Source organism: Nicotiana sylvestris, chromosome 5 (assembly GCF_000393655.2).
Source record: "Nicotiana sylvestris chromosome 5, ASM39365v2, whole genome shotgun sequence".
Classification (NCBI taxonomy): Eukaryota; Viridiplantae; Streptophyta; class Magnoliopsida; order Solanales; family Solanaceae; genus Nicotiana; species Nicotiana sylvestris.
In genome coordinates, this window is record NC_091061.1 from 135225649 (window position 1) to 135243699 (window position 18051).

The window sequence follows — 18051 nt, forward strand, 5'->3', positions numbered from 1 at the left end:
TGAATTCGATGTGTTTTGGTTGATCTGAGATGGTTTGGGGTGTTTTGGAGATTGGTATAAGTTTGGATGATAGTATATGAGGTGTTTGTGCTTTTGGTTGAGGTCCCGGGGTCCTCGGGGTGAGTTCGGGTGGTTGACAGAAAGAATGGAACTTTGGTTTTGCAGCTGAAGAGTGAAGTCTGCTTTCATAACCACATCTGCGGTTGGGAGGCCGCAGGTGCGACCCCCGCAGATGCAGAAAAGAAGTCACAAAGGGTTAGATAGTGAAGGCCGAGATTTTAGCCTTCACGTTCGCGAGGAAGGCTCTGTGTTCGCGAAGGGCTAGGTTATTAGGCATCGCGTTCGCGAGAAGGGGAGCACGTTCCCATAGAGGAAGCTGGGCAGCTGAGTTTCAGGGCGTTTGTTCATCCCGTTCGCGAGAGAGGGAACGCGATCGCGAAGGGTCAAGCTGAGGATCCATCGTGTTCGAGAGTGGATGGTCGCGATCACAAAGAGGAATTTTTGGTCAAAGTTAGTTTGTACTTCGCAAACACGAGGCGTTGACCGCGTTCGCGAAGAAGAAATTGAGGCTTTGGCATAACGTTTAAATAGTCGTCTTGTCCGTGATTTTAGGGTGTATTTCCACCATTTTAAAGCGATTTTAGAGCTTTTTAAATAGGATTGAAGATGTATTCAAGAGGAAAAACTTGGAGGTAATATTCATGGACTTAATACTCGATTCTAATGTGAATTCCACTTAATTAATCATGGAAATTAAGCCTAAAATTGGAGACCTAGAATTTGGGATTTTAGGGGTCGTTTGTGGTTGGATTTTGATGATTTTGGTATGAATGAACTCAGGAAGTGATAAGGAGTCCATTGATGTAAATTTTATCAGAATCCGAGGTGCGGGCCCAGGGGTCGAGTTTGGCCAATTTCGGGATTTGTGTTGTAATTTGATTTCTTTCGAGTGGGCTTTGTTCCCTTAGCATATTTTGATGGTTTTGCATTGATTTTGGTTAGATTTGGAGCATCCAGAGGCCGATTCGAGGGGCAAAGGCATCATGAGCTAGAGAATTTGGACCGGGTAGAGGTAAGTAATGATTGTAAGTGTTGTCCTGAGGGTATGAAACCCTAGATTGCACATCGTTGTGCTATATTGAGGTGATCCATACGCTAGATGGCGAGCGTGGGGTCATGCACTGTTGGGGATTGTGACTTAGTCCATCCCGAATGATTGTTTTACCGTGTATTTGACTAAAAACTATTTGCTATCATCATGTTTTGGGCTGAATGCCATATTTTTGCCTCGTGCCAACTATTTGAACCCTTAGGGGATATTTATTGATATTTCCTCACTGTTTTAACTTTATACTTTAACTCAGTCATGTTATATTCTACAATTTTCATAACTTAACCATGTTTACTCTACTTTAACACTTAAAATGATACTTTAAATGATCTTTTGGGCTTTGCAGCATGTTTTACTGTTGCCCGAGTGGCTTGTGAGAATTTTGTCTAAGCAAGGTCGAGGTCCTATGTTGTGAGGAAATACCAGATTATGATTATGAGACCGAGGGCCTGAGATTTGTACGCCACGAGGTGGCTTGATGATACGAGACCGAGGGCCTAGTGATGATGCCATGATATGGCTTGATATTGCGCTTTGGTCGTAAGGGGCCCCTCTAGGAGTCTGCACACCCCCTAGTGAGCGCGGGTACCCATTGTGATGTGTGATATAGCCCGAGGGGCTGGTTTTGTTTCTGAGATATTGCCCGAGGGGCAAATTTGTTGACATTGTGCCTGAGGGGCGATCATTTATGTGTTTATCTTTCCTATTTGACTATCATTTGCTTGCTTAATTGTTAAAGTGGCATTTTTTGGAAGTTTAAACTGAACTCAATGACTTTACACATCTTTACCGCTTCAATATTTTCATTGGTTTTACTGTTTCCTTATGGCATGTTATTTGCCCTACGTGATTTCTTACTTCTCAACCTTTATTTATCATTATTACTCACTAAGTTGGAGTACTCACTTTACTCCCTGCACCTCGTGTGTAGATTCAGCCGCTGCTGATCTTGCTTGCCAGGGTTGAGAGCTCCCGACAGATTTTAGAGTCACGAGGTAGCTGCTCGGCATTCGCAGCCCCGTGCTTCTCCCTCTTTATCTCATTTCTTATCTCTTGACAGTGATTCTGTAATAGCTTTGTAGACTCTTCAGACTTGTAGTGTATTGATAGATGCTCATGACTGGTGACACCCCGATGTCGGGCTGTGTTGGTTTCATTTTCCGCAATTGTACTGTTTCACCTTATCTATTTGGGATATTTATTATGTTTAATACTTACTTGCACTATCTTAACTGCTTAAAAATGAATTGGGAATGTGTTGGCTGGCCTTGACTTCACAAGAGAGGCCATCACGACCGGGTTCGGGTTTAGGGTCGTGATAAGTTGGTATCAGAGCCTAGGTTACATAGGTCTCACGAGTCAATATTTGATCCGAGTACTAAACTTCTGTTATTCTATTCTCTGACAGATAGTGAGGACACACGCTACTGATCAGGATGGACGACCACTAGTACCACCAGTTGTGGCCACTAGAGGCCGAGGACGCGGTCGTGGTCGTGGTAGGGGCAGGGGTATGGCCCGCACAGCAGCTAGGGCAGCATCTACAGATCCATCAGCCACCCCAATTTAGGATCAGGTCCCAGTTGTGGTCGCTCCGGTAGCACCAGCTCAGGCACCAATTATGCCCATTGTGATTCTATGTCTTTAGGAGGCCTTGGCTCAAATTCTATTAGTTTGTACTGGCCTAGCTCAAGCAGTTTCATTCACTACAGCTGCAGCTACTTCTTAGGCCGGGGAGGCACTCAGACTCCCGCCGCTCGCACACCTGAGCAGGTCGTGCAGGGACATCAAAAATTGGGGGCGCATCCAGCCCAGCCGGTTGCAGCTGCTCAGGACTATGTAGTTCCTGCCATGCCGGAGGATGAGCAGCGTAGGTTGGAGAGGTTTGGTAGACTTCAGCCTCCGACCTTCAGTGGTGTAGAGGACAAGGATGCGTAGGGTTTCTTGTATAAGTGTTAGAGGATACTTCGTACAACGGGTACTCTAGAGACTAGCGGTGTCACTTTAACTACTTATCAGTTTTTTGGAGCTGCCTTTACTTGGTGGGAGGCTTTTGATAGGCGTAGGCCTATTGGTGCAAGACCCCTTACTTGGTAGCAGTTCTCCATTCTCTTCTTGAAGAAGTATGTGCCGCAGTCTTGTAGAGAGGAGCTACGCATGCAATTTGAGTGGTTGCGTCATAGAGAGATAATTGTGACGTAGTATGAGATGAGGTTCTCTGAGTTAGCTCGTCATGCGATTTGGTTGGTTCCGACCGATAGAGAGAGGACTAGGAGGTTTATTGATGGCCTTACTTATCAGCTTCATATTCTCATGACCAGGGAGAGGATGACTGGTGCTACTTTTTAGGAGGTTGTAGACATTGCTCGAGAGATTGAGTCTGTTCGTCGCCAAGAGCGAGAGGAAAGGGAGGACAAGAGGCCTCGAGAATCTGGTAGTTATAGTGGTGTTCCTTCGAGAGGTCAGTTTTAGCACGGCCGAGGCCGTCCATTTAGGAATGCTCAGCCAGCTCGTCCAGGTTATCATGGGACATCATCGGGTCATGGTTCTCACAGTTCTCATCAGGTCCATTCATCACTTAGTGCCTTTCCAGCTCAGAGTTCGTCCCGTGCTCTATAAGTTCAGGGCTCTTTTATGCCAGGTGCATCTGCTAGTCATTCTGGTGCTAGGGGTTCCCTTCAGTCCCCTTCTCCAGCACTTGAAAGTTGCTATAAGTGTGGAGAGATGGGTCATATGTGGAGGCAGTGTCCTCGTCATCTTGCGGGTTCATCTCAGTAGAGGAGTCAGCCATCGACTTTAGCGCCAGTTACTTCCCCACCACCCGCCTAACCAGCCAGCGGTGGAGGTCATCCAGCTAGGGGTCGCCCTAGAGGGGGAGGTCGATCAGGTGGCGGTCAGGCCTATTTTTATGCTCTTCCAGATAAACCCGATGCTATTGCTTCCGATGCTGTTATTACAGGTATTATTTCAGTGTGCCACAAAGATGCCTCTGTATTGTTTGATCCCGGTTCCACCTTTTCTTATGTGTCATCATACTTTGCTCGTTATTTGGGTACGCCCCGTAAGTCTCTTATTTCACTTGTTCATGTATCTACCCTGCTGGGCGATACTATTGTTGTAGACCGTGTGTACCGGTCGTGTGTGGTGACTATTGGGGTCTGGAGACCCAAGTGGATCTTTTACTATTGTCTATGGTGGATTTCGATGTCATTTTGGGCATGGATTGGCTATCTTCGTGTCGTGCTATTCTGGCTTATCATGCCAAGACAGTCACACTAGCTATACTAGGTGTGCCACAAATTGAGTGGCTAGGTGTGACTAATTATGTTCTTAGTAGAGTGATCTCATTCTTGAAAGCCAGGCGTATGGTTAGGAAAGGTTGTCTTTCGTATCTAGCCTTTGTGAGGGATGTCGGTGCAGAGACTCCCAGTATTGATTATGTTCCAGTTTTGAGGGATTTTCCCGATGTGTTTCCTGCAGACCTGCCGGGCATGCCACTGGACAGGGATATTGATTTTGGTATTGACATGGTGCTGGGCACTCATCCCATTTCTATTTCGTCGTATCGTATGGCACCAGCTTCAGGAACTCCTTGATAAGGGGTTCATTCGGCCTAGTTGGGGTACGCCGGTTCTATTTGTGAAGAAGAAGGATGTCACTATGAGTATGTGCATTGATTACAGGCAGTTGAACAAAGTAATAGTTAAGAACAAGTATCCTTTACCTCGCATTGATGAATTATTCGACTGTTTTTAGGGAGCGAGAGTGTTCTCCAAGATTGATCTCCATTCAGGTGATCACCATTTGAAGATCAGGGAATCGGATATTCCTAAGACGACTTTCAGGACCCGATATGGTCATTATGAGTTCTTGGTGATGTCTTTTGGGCTGACCAATGCCCCAGCAGCGTTCATTCATTTAATGAACAACGTGTTCCAACCTTATCTTGACTCATTTTTCATAGTCTTCATTGATGATATTCTGGTGTATTCGTGTAGTCAAGAGGAGCACGTGGAGCATTTGAGGGTTGTGTTGCAGAGATTAAGGGAGGATAAGCTTTATGCAAAATTCTCCAAGTGTGAGATTTGGCTTAGTTCAGTGGGGCACGTGGTGTCCAACGAGGGTATTCAGGTTTATTCGAAGAAGATAGAGGCAGTTCAGAGTTGGCCCAAACCGTCCTCAACCACAGAGATTCGCAGCTTTCTTAGTTTGGCAAGCTATTATCGCCGGGTTGTTTAGAGATTCTCATATATCGCATCGCCCTTGACCAAGTTGGCTCAGAAGGGTGCTTCTTTTATATGGTTGGATTAGTGTGAGGAGGGCTTTCAGAAGCTCAAGACAGCCTTAACCACAGCTCTAGTATTAGTTTTACCATTAGCTTCAGGTTCATATACCGTGTATTGTGATGCTTCGAGAGTTGGTATTGGGTATGTATTGATGCAGGAGGGTAGAGTCATTGCTTATGCTTCTCATCAATTGAAGCCCCATGAGAAGAACTACCCCATTCATGATTTGGAGTTGGCTGCCATTGTTCACGCGTTGAAGATTTGGAGGCATTACTTGTATAGTGTGTTTTGTGAGGTGTTTACTCATCATCGTAGCCTCCAGCACTTGTTCAAGCAGAAGGATCTTAATTTGAGGTAGCAGAGGTGGTTGGAGTTGCTAAATGATTATGATATCACTGTTTTGTACAATTCGGGGAAAGCCAATGTCGTGGCCGATGGTTTGAGACGAAAAGCGGTGAGTATGGGGAGTTTAGCATATATTCTAGTTGGGGAGAGAGCTCTTGCAGTTGATGTTCAGGCCTTAGACAATCGGTTCGTGAGGTTAGATATTTTGGAGCCCAGTCGGTTATTGGATTGTGTGATTTCTCAGTTTCCTTATATGCACATCAGAGAGTGCCAGTATGATGATCCGCATTTGCTTGTCCTTAAGGATAGAGTTCAGCATGATGATGTCATATATGTGACCATTGGTGATGATGGGGTGTTGAGGATGCAGGGCCGGATATGTGTGCCCTATATAGATGGGCTTCGGGAGTTGATTCTGGAGGAGGCCCATAGCTCGCGGTATTCCATTCATCCGGGTGCCGCGAAAATGTATCAGGATTTGAGGCAGCGTTATCAGTGGAGAATAATGAAGAAAGACATTGTGGAATTTGTAGCTCGGTGTCTCAATTTTCAGCAGGTGAAATATGAGAATCAGAGACCGGGTGGCTTGCTTCAGCGGATGGATATTCCATTGTGGAAGTGGGAGCAAATCACCATGAACTTTATAGTTGGGCTCCCACGGACTTTGAAGAAGTTCGATTCTATTTGGGTGATCATGGATTGGCTGACCAAGTCCACACACTTCATTCCTGTGTGTACTACTTATTCTTCAGAGCGGTTGGCAGAGATCTATATTCGAGAGATTATTCATTTGCATGGTGTCCCAGTTTCCATCATTTCAGATAGGGTCACTCAGTTTACTTTGCAGTTTTGGAGGTTTGTGCAGCGAGAGTTGGGTACTTAGGTTGAGTTGAGCACAGCTTTTCACCCTCAGATAGACGGGCAGTCCAACCACATTATTCAGATATTGGAGGACATGTTGCGTGCTTGTGTCATTGATTTCAGAGGGTCATGAGATAAGTTTCTACCGCTTGCAGAGTTTTCTAATAACAACAGCTACCAGTCAAGTATTCAGATGGCTCCATATGAGGCTTTGTATGGGAGACGATATAGATCTCCAGTTGGTTGGTTCGAGCAAGGTGAGGCTAGGCTATTGGGATAGACTTGGTACAAGATGCTTTAGAGAAGGTAAAGGTAATTCAGGAGAGGCTTCGTACAGTGCAGTCGAGACAAAAGAGTTATGCTGACAGGAAGGTTCGAGATGTGTCCTACATGGTTGGTAAGAAGGTTCTGTTGAAGGATTTGCCCATGAAGGGTGTTATGAGATTCGGGAAGAAAGTAAATTGAGTCCTCGGTTCATTGGGCCATTTGAGATGTGTCCTACATGGTAATTTCACGTTTCTATGCTCCGGAAGTATATTGGGGATCCGTCACATGTTCTGGATTTTAGCACGGTTCAGTTGGATGGTGATTTGACTTGTGATGTGGAGCCAGTAGCTATTTTGGAGCGTCAAGTTTGAAAGTTGAGATCAAAGGATATAGCTTCGGTGAAAGTGCAGCAGAGAGGTCGGCCCGTAGAGGAGGTTGCCTAGGAGACCGAGCGGGAGATGCGGAGCAGATATCCTCACCTATTTGAGACTTCAGGTATGTTTCTTGACTCGTTCGAGGATGAACGTTTGTTTAAGAGCAGGACAATGTGACGACCCGGCCAGTCGTCTCATGAGTTACCGTTCTGTTTTCCCTATTTCTGCTTCTTATTGCTTTGTTTATCAGTTTTATATGTGATCGGGTTGGTTGGCTCGGGTTGGGAAAGGTTTTGAGAAGGTTTGAGACACTTATTCTCTTTTGAGGAAGCTTAAGTTGGAAAAGTCAACTGGATGTTGACTTATGAGTTAGAGAGATAAGATGTGAGTCTCGACAGTTTGGATAGCTTCAGGAGGTGATTTGTGACTTAGGAGCGTGATCAGAATGTATTTTGGAGGTCCGGAGTAGATTTAGGCTTGAATTGGCGAAATTAGATTTTTGGCATTTTCCGTTTGATAGGTAAGATTTTGATATAGGTATCAGAATGGAATTATGAGAGTTACAGTAGTACCATTGTGTAATTTGGGATGTGTGTGCAAAATTTCAGGTAATTCGGATGTGGTTTGGTTGGGTTTTTGATCAAAAGCGTAATTCGGAAGATTTTGGAAACTTACGCTTGAATCCGATGTGTTTTGGTTGATACAATGTCGTTTGTGGTGTTTTGAAGATTGGTATAAGTTTGGATGATGGTATATGAGGTGTTTGTGCTTTTGGTTGAGGTCTCGGGGACCTCGGGGTGATTTCAGGTGGTTGACGGAAAGAATGGAACTTTGGTTTGGTAGCTGAAGAGTGAAGTCTGCTGTTAAAACCGCATCTGCAGTTGGGAGGCCGCAGGTGCGACCCCCGCAGATGCGGAAAAAAAGTCACGAAGGGTTAGCTGGTGAAGGCTGAGAGTTTAGGCTTCGCGTTCGCGAAGGGCTGGGTGATTAGGCATCGCGTTCGCGAGAAGGGGAGCGCATTCGCATAGAGGAAGTTGGGCAGCTGAGTTTCAGGGCGTTTGTTCATCGCGTTCACAAGAGAGGTAGCGCGATCGTGAAGGGTCAAGATGAGGATCCAATCGCGTTCGCGAGTGGATGGTCGCGATCGCGAAGTGGAATTTTTTGTCAAAGTTGGTTTGTGCTTTGCGAACGCGAGGCGTTGACCGCATTCACGAAGAAGAAATCGAGGCCTAGGCAAAATGATTAAATAGTCTTCTTGTCCACGATTTTAGGGTGTATTTCCACCATTTTTAGCGATTTTGGAGCTTTTTGAAGAGGATTGAAGAGGGATTAAGGGGAAACACTTGGAGGTAAGATTCATGGACTTAATACTAGATTCTAATGTGAATTCCACCTAATTAATCATGGAAATTAAGCCTAAAATTTAAGAACTAGGGCTTGAAATTTGAGACCTAGAATTTGGAATTTGAAGGGTCATTTGTGGTTGGATTTTGATGCTTTTGGTATGAATGAACTCGGGGAGTGATAAAGAGTCCATTGATGTAAATTTTATCGAAATTCGAGGTGCGGGCCCTGGGGTCGGGTTTTTCCAATATTGGGATTTGTGTTGTAATTTGATTTCTTTCGAGTGGGCTTTGTTCCCTTGACATATTTTGATGGTTTTGCATTGATTTTGGTTAGACTTGGAGCATCCGGAGGCCGATTCGAGGGGCAAAGGTATTGTGAAGTAGAGATTTGGACTGGGTAGAGGTGAGTAATGATTGTAAATGTTGTCCTAAGGGTATGAAACCCCGTATTGCACATCGTTGTGCTATATTGAGGTAACACACACGCTAGATGGTGAGCGTGGGGTCGTGCACTATTGGGGATTGTGACTTATTCCATCCCGAATGATTGTTTTACCATGTATTTGACTGAAAACTATTTGTTATCATCATGATTTGGGCTGAATGCCATATTTGGGCCTCATGTCAACTATTTGAACCCTTAGGGGATTTTTATTGATATTTCTTTACTGTTTTGACTTTATACTTGAACTCAGTCATGCTAAATTCTACTGCTTTCATAACTCAGCCATATTTACTCTGCTTTAACACTTAAAATGATATTTTAAATGATCTTTTGGGCTGAGCATCATGTTTTACTGTTGCCCGAGTGGCTTGTGAGAATTTTGACTGAGCAAGGCCGAGGACCTATGTTGTGAGGAAACACCTGATTATGATTATGAGGCCAAGGGCCTGAGATTTGTATGCCACGATGTGGCTTGTTGATACGAGGCCGAGGGCCTAGTGATGATGCCATGATATGGCTTGATATTGCGCTTGGGTCGTAAGGCGCCCCTCCAGGAGTTTGCACAATCCTAGTGAGCGCGGGTACCCATTGTGATGTGAGATATAGCCTGAGGTGCTGGTTTTGTTACTGAGATATTGCCCGAGGGACGGATTTGTTGACATTGTGCCCGAGGGGCGATCCTTTATGTGTTTATCGTTCCTATTTGCCTGTCATTTGCTTTCTTAATTGTTAAAGAGGCATTTTTTTTACTTTTTAAACTGAACTTAGGGACTTTACACATCTTTACTGCTTCCTTATAGCATGTTATGTGCCATAAGTGATTTCTTACTTCTCAGCCTTTATTTATGATTATTACTCACTGAGTTGGAGTAATCACTTTACTCCATGCACCTCGTGTGCAAATTTAGCCACTGCTGATCCTGCTTGCGAGGGTTGAGAGCTCCCGGCAGATTTTGGAGTTCACGAGGTAGCTGCTCGGCATCCGCAACCCCGTGCTTCTCCCCCTTTATCTCATTTCTTATCTCTTGATAGGGATTCTGTAATAGCTTTGTAGACTCTTCAGACTTGTAGTGTATTGATAGATGCTCATGAATGGTGACACCCCGATGTCGGGCTATGTTGGTTTCATTTTCCACAACTATACTATTTTGTGACGACCCGGTCATCTCATGAGTTATCGCTCCATTTTTCCCATTTTTGCTTATTATTGCTTTGTCTATTGGTTCTATATGTGATCAGGTTGATTAGTTCAGGTTTGGAAAAATTTGGTAAGGTTTGAGACACTTAGTCTCTTTTGAGGAAGCTTGTGTTGGAAAAGTCAACCGGATATTGACTTATATGTTAGAGGGCTCGGATGTGAGTTCCGATGGTTCGGTTAGCTTCGGGAGTCGATTTGGAACTTAGGATCACGATCAGAATGAGTTTTGGAGGTCCGGAGTAGATTTAGGCTTGAATTTGCAAAATTAAATTTTTGGCGATTTTCGGTTGATAGGTGAGATTTTGATATAGGCGTCAGAATGGGATTCCGAGAGTTGTAGAAGTTCCGTTGTGTCATTTGGGATTGTTTTATAAATTTTAAGGTCATTCGGACGTGGTTTGGTTGGATTTTTGATTAAAAGCGTAATTTAGAAGATTTTGCAAACTTAGGCTTGAATCCGATGTGTTTTGGTTGATTCAGCGTTGTTTGAGGTGTTTTGAAGATTGGTATTAGTTTGAATAAGGTTTTGGGATATGTTGGTGCTTTTGGTTAACGTCCCGGGGGCCTCGGGGTGATTTCGGATAGTTGACGAAGAGTTTGAAATTTTTGGTGAAGCAGCAAATTTTCTGCTTCTGGTATTTCCGCACTTGCGATTGGAGACCGCAGGTGCGATGCCGTAGATCCAAGGAAAGGACCTCAAAAGCCGTCAAGGAGGAGAAGGGCAGGAGCCGCAGATGCGATGGGCTGAACGCACCTGCGATGGCGCATTTGTGGCTATTTGGTCGCAGATACGACTTTGGTCACTTAAGTAGAAACCGCAGGTGCGGTGTCTTGGACCGTAGAATTAGTACCGCAGAAGTGGTTGATGGACTGCAGGTGCGAAATCCCTGGGTCAGAAGGTATATATTGTTTCCTTCGCGAATTTTTGCTAAGTTCCCCATTCTTTAAGACGGGAAAGGGGCTAAGTCAATGGATTTCAAGAGAAATCAAGGGATATTTGTTTGGTAAGTTTCCCAAGCTTGATTATTGGGGTTTATGATCATTTTTCCATTAATTAATCATGGTATTAGTGGAGATTAAGAAAGAAAAATTGCGGATTAGGGCTTGAGATTAAGAGACTTTAAAATGGGAATTTGAGGGGCCATTTGGACTCCGATTTCAGTGTTCTTGGTATGCATGGACTCGTGGAAGGTTAAGAAGTCCGTTGATGTGATTTTTAATCGAGTTTCGAGACGTGGGACCGAGGTCGGGTTTGGCCAATTTCGGGATTTTTTGTACAAATTGATTTATTTTGCATGGGCTTTGTCCCTTTAGCCTATTCTAATGTTATGATTCTGATTTTGGGTAGATTCGGCAAGCGTTGAGGCCGAGGCGAGAGGCAAAGGCGTCGCGGAGTAGTATTTCCAATGGTTTGAGGTAAGTAACCATTGTAAATCTGGAACTGAGGGTACAAAACCCCGGTATTCAAATTTTTTTTGATAAATGTGGTGACGCATATGCTAGGTGACGAGCGTGTGGGCATGCACCGGTAGGGATTGTGACTTGGTCCGCCCCGTAGCGACTATTAAGCCACGTATTTGATTTGAAACCTTATGATATTCCGTACTTTAGTCATTATACTGTATTATGGGCTGTATTCCATGTTTTGATATTTGTGCCGACCTATTGAGACCTTAGGGGCATTTTTTACTGTTTTTCCTCACTCTAGTTGTTTGAAAGCATATTCTTAGTCATGTTTTACCTGGTTATTGTTCAAAACTTGTTTTATCACTCTACTTCTTAAATGTGAGGATTGTTTGGGTTGAGTTCCCTAATTTCTATTGATATGCCCGAGAGGCTGTGAGGTTAATGACTGAGAGAATTTGAGAACCTAAAGGTGAGGATATTTTAATATGTATGAACTATGGATCGGGCTGCATGCCGCACTGATACTTATATGGATCGTGCTGCACGCCCGCAACAATATATATATTGGATCGGGCTGCGCGCCGCAGCGATATGACGCTTGGGCTGTAGGAGGCCCTCCAGAGTCTGTACACCCCCGGTGAGCGTAGTCGACTATAAACTATGGATCGGGTTGTGCGCCACAGCGGTTACTATGATTATTACTATTATGAGATATCAATGAGCCTGAGTGCTGAGTGGCGAGAGCTGAGTCACGAGTGACTGAGAGCTACCCGAGAGGCCATATTCTGAGTGATATCTTGCTCGAGGGGCCCATTTATGATATTTTCACTGCTTTCACTCATCTCTTTTTAAAATAAGCATCTATTGATGAATTGCTAAGTAAAAAATTTCAAGTATTCCAAATGAAACTGTAGATTTTATGATGAAACTGGTTTTAAACCGTAGATTTTGATTTATTATCCTGTTGTTTACTCCTTTATATGATTTAACTGCTAGTCACTGCTTTCGGACCTTATTTATTTTAGATACATACTGAGTTGGCGTACTCACGTTGCTCCTTGCACCGTGTGTGCAGATCCAGGTACCCGAGCGGCAGAGTGAGGGTCCTCAACTTATCCAGAGTTTGCTGGAGATTGCAAGGTAGCTGCATGCCGTTCGCAGCCCTATTTTCTTCCTCTATCCTTGTTTTTCCGCATTTTAAACTTGTTTTGTATCAGACAGTCAGATTTGTATATGTTAGAGGCTCTAGACTTGTGAAACCAGATGTTTGGGATGTGTTGGTTTAACATTGTGTTGATTTCCACACCTTTTGGCTGTTTTAGGCACTTCTTATGAAAAATTAAGGTTTTAAACCTGTGTTAGAAAAATGGTTTTATAAAAAGAATTTGTTGTAGTTAATGGTTTGGGTTGGCTTGCCTAGTAATGTGATAGGCGCCATCACGACCGAGTATTTGGGGTCGTGACAAGTTGGTATCATAGCCTAGGTTACATATGTTTCACGAGTCATGAGCCAGTTTAGTAGAGTCTCACGGATCGATACGGAGATATCTATATTTATCCTCGGGAAGGTGCAAAACCTTTAGGAAAAACTTCATATTCTTGAAACTCTTGTCGCGCGAGTCTTTTGACCCGAGTACTAAACTTTTGTTATTCCATTCTCTCACAGATGGTGAGGACACATGCTATCGGGCAGTATGGACGACCACTAGTACCACCAGATAGGGCCACTAGAGGCCGAGGACGCGGTTAAGGCTGTGGTAGGGGCAAAGGAGCTAGGGTAGCACCTGCAGATCCACCAGCTACCCCAGTTCAGGATCATGTCCCAGTTGTGGACGCTATAACAGCACCAGCCCAGGCACCAACTGTGCCTATTGTGATTCCAGGCCTTCAGTAGGCTTTGGCTCAGATGTTATTAGTGTGTACCAGTTTGGCTCAGGCGGTCTTAGTTACTACGGCTGCATCTACTTCTTAGGCTGGGGGAGGCACCCAGACTCTCGTTGCTCGCACACCTAAGCAGGTTGTGCAGGGACTTCAGACACCTGAGGCACCTCCAGCCCAGCCAGTTGCACCGGCTCAGGAGTATGTGGTAACAATATGTCGGACGACGAGCATCATTGACTAGAGAGATTTGGCAGACTTCAGCATCCGACTTTCAGCGGTACAGAGGGCGAGTATGCCCAGAGTTTCTTGGATAAGTGCTAGAGGATGCTTTATATAGTGGGTATTCTAGAGACCAGTGGTGTAGCATTCACTACCTTTCAGTTTTCTGGGGCTGCCTTCACTTAGTGGGAGGCGCAGGCCTATTGGTGCAACGCCCCTTACCTGGCAGCAGTTCTTTGTTCTCTTTCTGGAGAATTATGTGCCACAGTCTCGCCGAGAGGAGCTGCGTAGGTAGTTCGAGCAGTTGCGTCAGGGAGAGATGACTGTGATGCAGTATGAGATGTGGTTCTCTAAGTTAGCTCATCATGCGGTCTGGTTGGTTCCCACAAATCGAGAGAGGATCAGGAGGTTTGTTGATGGCCTCACATATCACCTTCAAATTCTCTTGACTTGGGAGAGGGTGACAGGTGCTACTTTCGAAGAGGTTGTTGATATCACCGTGAGATTGAGTCAGTTCGCCGCCAGGAGCGAGAGGAGAGGGAGGCCAAAATGCCTCGGGGATCTGTTAGCTTTAGTAGTGCTCCTTCAAGGGGTCAGTTCCAGCAGGGCAGAGGCCGTCCATTTAGGCAGGCTTAGTCTGTTCGCCCAGGCTATCATGGGGCATCATCGGGTCAAGTTTCTCATAGTTCTCATCAGGGCCATTCATCACTCAATGCCCTTCCAGCCTAGAGTTTTTCCCGTGCTCTATTTGTTTAGGGTACTTCCATGCCAGGTACTTCTACTGGTCATTCCAGTGCTAGGGGTTCCCTTCAGTCCCCATCTCCAACACCGGAGAGTTGTTATGAGTGTGGAGAGTTTGGGCATATGAGGAGGCAGTGTCCTCGTCTTCATCATGGTCCATCTTAGTAGAGGGGTCAGCCCTCGACTTTAGCTCTAGTTACTTCAGTACCCACCCAGCCAGCTAGGGGTCACCCTAGAGGGGGAGGTCGCTCAGGTGGTGGTCACGCTCATTTCTATGCCCTCCCAGGTAGACCAGATGTTGCTGCTTCAGATGCCGTGATTTCATGTATTGTTTCAATCTGCCACAGAGATTCCTCTGTATGCTTGATCCCGGTTCCACCTTTTCTTATGTGTCATCATACTTTGCACATTATTTAGGTACGCCCTGTGAGTCTCTTGTTTCACCTGTTCATGTATCTACCCCGGTGGGCGATACTGTTGTTGTAGACCGTGTGTACCGGTCATGTGTGGTGACTATTGGGGGTTTGGAGACCTGAATGGATCTTGTACTATTATGTATTTTGGATTTCAATGTTATTTTGGGCATGGATTGGTTATCTCCGTGTCGTGCTATTCTGGATTGTCATGCTAAGATAGTCATATTGGCTATACCGGGTGTGCCACGGATTGAGTGGTGAGGTGTGACCGATTATGTTCCCAGTAGAGTGATCTCATTCTTGAAGGCCCAACGTATGGTTGGGAAGGGTTGTCTTTCGTATCTAGACTTTGTGAGGGATGTCGACGCTAAGACTCCCAGTATTGATTCTGTTCCAGTTGTGAGAGATTTTCCTGATGTGTTTCCTGCAGACCTGTCAGGCATGCCGCTGGACAGGGATATTGATTTTGGTATTGACCTGGTACTGGGCAGTCAGCCCATTTTTATTTTTCCGTACCGTATGACACCAGCGAAGTTGAACGAGCAACTTCAAAAACTCCTTGACAAGGGGTTCATTTGGCCTAGTGTGTCACCTTGGGGTGCACCAGTTCTATTTGTGAAGAAGAAGGATGACACTATGAGGATGTGCACTGATTATAGGCATTTGAAAAAGGTAACAATTAAGAACAAGTATCCCTTGCCTAGCATTGATGATTTATTCGACCAGCTTCAGGGAGCGATATTGTTCTTCAAGATTGATCTCCTTTTGGGTTATCACCAGTTGAAGATCAGGGACTCGGATATTCTTAAGACAGCTTTCAGGACCCGATATGGTCAATATGAGTTCTTGGTGATGTCTTTGGGCTGAACAATGCCCCATCAGCGTTCATGCATTTGATGAACAACGTGTTCTGGCCTTAACTCGACTTATATGTCATAGTCTTCATTGATGATATTCTGGTGTATTCGCGTAGTCAGGAGGAGCACACGGACCATTTGAGAGTTGTGTTGCAGAGATTGAGTGAGGATAAGCTTTATGCAAAATTCTCCAAGTGTGAGTTTTGGCTCAGTTCAGTGGCTTTCTTGGGGCATGTGGTGTCCAACGAGGGTATTCAGGTTGATCCGAAGAAGATAAAGGCGATTTAGAGTTGGCCCAGACCATCCTCAACCACGGAGATTCGCAGCTTTCTTGGTTTGGCAAGCTATTATAGCCGTTTAGTTCAGGTATTCTCGTCTATCGAATTGCCCTTGATCAAGTTGACTCAGAATGGTGCTTCATTTGTATGGTCGGATGAGTGTGAGGAGAGCTTTCAGAAGCTCAAGACAACCTTGACCATAGCTCCAGTGTTAGCTTTGCCATCAGCTTCAGGTTCATATACCGTGTATTGTGATGCTTCAAGAGTTGGCATTGGTTGTGTATTGATGTAGGAGATTAGAGTTATTGCATATGCTTCTTGTCAGTTGAAGCCCCATGAGAAGAACTACCCTGTTCAAGATTTGGAGTTGGCTGTCATAGTTCACGCGTTTAAGATTTGGAGGCATTACTTGTATGGAGTGTCTTGTTAGGTGTTTACTGATCATCATAGCCTCCAGCACTTGTTCAAATAGAAGGATCTCAATTTGAGGCAGCGGAGGTGGTTGGAGTTGCTTAAGGATTATGATATCACTATATTGTAATATCCGGGGAAGGCCAATGTGGTAGCCGATGCTTTGAGCTAAAAGACGGTGAGTATGGGGAGTTTGGCATATATTCCAGTTGGGGATAGACCTCTTGTAGCTGATGTTCAGGCCTTGGCCAATCGGTTTGTGAGGTTAGATATTTCGGAGCCCAGTCGGGTATTGGCTTGTGTGGTTTCTCAATCTTCTTTATATGAATGCATCAGAGAGAGCCATTATGATTATCTGCATTTGCCTGTCCTTAAGGACAAAGTTTAACACGATGATGCCAGAGATGTGACTATTGGTGATGATGGGGTGTTGAGGATGCAGGGCCGGATATGTGTGCCCAATGTAGATGGGCTTCGGGAGTTGATTCTGGAGGAAGCCCATAGCTCACGATATTCCATCCATCTTGGTGCCATGAAGATGTATCAGGATCTAATACAGCATAATTGGTGGAGGAGAATGAAGAAAGACATTGTGGGATTTGTATCTCGGTGTCTCAATTGTTAGCAGGTGAAATATGAGCATCAGAGACTGGGTGGCTTGCTTCAATAGATGGATATTCCATAGTGGAAGTAGGAGAGGATCACCATGGACTTTGTAGTTGGACTCCCACGGACTTTGAAGAAGCTCGATGCTATTTGGGTGATTGTAGATCGGATGATCAAGTTCGTGCACTTCATTCCTGTGTGAACTACCTACTCTTCAGAGCGGTTGGCAGAGATCTATATCCGACAAATTGTTCATTTGCATGGTGTCCCAATTTCCATCATTTCTAATAGGGGCACTTAGTTTACTTCGTAGTTTTGGAGGTCTGTGCAGCAGAATTGGGTACTCAGGTTGAGTTGAGCACAACTTTTCAACCTCAGACGAACGGACAGCCCGAGCACACTATTTAGATATTGGAGAACATGTTGCGTGCTTGTGTCATTGATTTCGGAGGATCATGGGATCAGTTTCTACCACTTGCAGAGTTTGCTTACAACAACAACCACTAGTCGAGTATTCAAATGGCTCCATATGAGGCTCTTTATGGGAGACGATGTAGATCTTCAGTCGGTTGGTTCGAGCCGGGTGAGGCTAGGCTATTGGGGACAGACTTGGTACAGGATGCTCTAAAAAAGGTGAAGTTAATTTAGGAGAGGCTTCGTACAGCGCAGTCGAGACGAAGGACTTATGCTGACAGGAAGGTTCGAGATGTGTCCTACATGGTTGGTGAGAAGATTCTGTTGAAGGTTTCACCCATGAAGGGTGTTATGATATTTGCAAAGAAGGGTAAATTGAGTCCTCGGTTCATTGGGCTTTTTGAGGTGTTTCAGAGGATTGGGGAGGTGGCTTATGAGCTTGCTTTTCCACCCAGCTTGTCGAGTGTGCATCCGGTATTTCATGTTTCTATGCTCCGGAGGTATATTGGGGATCCGTCTCATGTTCTGGATTTCAGCACGGTTCAGTTGGATGGTGATTTGACTTATGATGTGTAGCCAACAGCTATT